Genomic DNA, 2,500 nt, shown 5'->3' with positions numbered 1-2,500 from the left:
TGAAGTATTGATTATACACCATTTTTGGCGCTAGAGCTATGCAACTTTATCAAAAAAAATAGTTTTATTGCGTCGACCAAAATCCTGGTTTAAGGACATGTGCAGCATATCAAATACAATTATTATAATGCAGTACACGGTAGCTGTGGACTCGCTCTTATTGCATCACCCAGGCATGGCGCAAGTCAAACAGATCTGATAATATTGTTAACAATCCTGATACCACATGGGGCCTTGAGCCGTCATGCCTGGTTTCGTTCTCTTCTTCGGCCTAATATGAATTCATCCAGTAAGCTATTCGCAAGATTTATTTTCCGTCTCGAAGTATTCCCTCATTAGTCAAGAGTATTCTCTGCAGGCCGCTGTGACACAGATTCGAGTGGCACTGAACCACGTGGTGAGAGTCACATGTTCGTCACAAGGGGTGTCCTCTTTGAGTTTGGTCAACTAAAATATTCATGACGGGAATAATTGTGATGATAATCATGATATTAAAAGTCAGTGATGGTGTTGACAGTAATAACAGCAATTATTGTCATGGTAATTAGTGTAATAATTATAATGTTGATTTTAATATTGCAAGTACCATTAATTCTGTCACATCTACTAGTACTATTCATGTTAATAATCGTTATGGACCAAGCCGATACACGTTTTTTATTAGTGTAGAATGATCCAGAATAATAAAATATCTATGATTCTACATAAAGGGCATATAGGAAACTAACTATCTCTGCTAACGCACAAAACGTTATTTCATGAACGTTATCATTTAATCTTATCTCAGAATTTAAATTGATCATTTAAACTTAGAGAAACTTGTAAAAATGTTTTACATAGATAGATTCTTTTTCATGTTTAATGAAGCGACGGGATAAATAAAGTTAAATGCAGAGTGAATCAGAAATTAGAAACGTTAAGTCCGGAAACCTGATGTTGAAGAAATAAGGTTATAAAAATCAGTCACGATACGATTTTGATTATCAGAAGGTACGAGTAGATGTCTTGTCTCTTTTCGAGGCAAGGGCGTTCTTTTTCAAACTTTCAAAGTCTCCGCTGTTAAGTGTACGGCTCAAAACAGATATAAAGACAACGCGATCCTAAGGAAAGCTCTGCGCGCCAAAATCATTGCCACGTCTCACTTACGTAGCGAAAAATTGCTACGTTACGTAGCCTAGGTCTCGTGAAGGTTACGAGTTCCCGACGAGCGATTAAGGAAACTTAACTTACACGAAGTTACACACACTGGATAAAATGGTGTCAGTGTAACTCTCCTTTGCCACACACTTATGTTTTTCTCCTCGCACGTATCAGTAACATATAAATGCTTCCTTTCACTTGTAAAATCTGAGACCCAAATACAACAAGATTGCATAGTAAAATAAGAGTGAATTGCACTTGAGTTTATATACACGTCCGTTTAATATAAAAACAATATGTGGCCGTGATCCCCATGAACAAACAAACACATCCGATTAAAGGGCATAACTCATCCCCAATCGTGACAAATCAAGTGTGATCGAATATCAATATCACGGTGGCTGAGTTTTTGTGTCTACACGTACTGATGACGCTTGCCAGCCAGTGTCAAGGAACCTGATGACGTCTGTCACTTATTGACATCTGTTCTAAGCCAACCCACGACCAGTAGCGCAAGCACGGGCTGGTGTCAGTCACCAATTTTTCTATAAAAAAATGAAGGGTGAGGGAGAATTAAAAAAGAAATACCTAGCCGTGAGTTCTTTTACATTACAAACCTGCACGTGGGTCATAATGCACTTTTTAGACTGGCCATTAACCACGCCACTACCCATGATCACAAAAAGCGAGAGAACAAGAAGTAAAAAATGAGCGAAATACCCATCTAACCATACATACAAACACACACATATACACACACATATGTAAGTATATATATATATATATATATATATATATATTTATATATATATATATATATATATATATATATATATATATATATATATGTATGTATATATGTATGTGTGTGTGTGTGCGTGTGTGTGTCTGTATGGTTAGATAGTGTATTTCGTTCTTTTTTTACTTCTCTCGCTTTTCATGATCTAATAGATATACATATATATATATATATATATATATATATATATATATATATATATATGTATATTTATATATATATATATATATATATATATATATATATATATATATATATATACACACATATATATGTGTGTGTGTGTGTGTTTACGTGTGCGTTTATGTACACATCACACACACACATATGTGTGTGTGTGATATGCACATAACCGCACACGTAACGCGGGCGTCAGGAGATTCCCCAACCGAGCGGGTTCGAGGATCGTCTCGGCCAAGGAGTGGCATCCACTCGGGCGAACGGCCACTGCCTGCCAAATATAAGTCCTTCGAAAGAGAGCACCATCGCATAGCTCGCGAAGGAGCCCGTGACCTAAAAAAACTGGATCATATATGCATTCAGAGGTAGATGTGCGTGTGT

Source organism: Penaeus japonicus, unplaced genomic scaffold (genome assembly GCF_977035675.1).
Source record: "Penaeus japonicus unplaced genomic scaffold, GWHDUDI00000001_assembly GWHDUDI00000033, whole genome shotgun sequence".
Lineage (NCBI taxonomy): Eukaryota > Metazoa > Arthropoda > Malacostraca > Decapoda > Penaeidae > Penaeus > Penaeus japonicus.
This window is presented reverse-complemented; position numbering follows the sequence as displayed.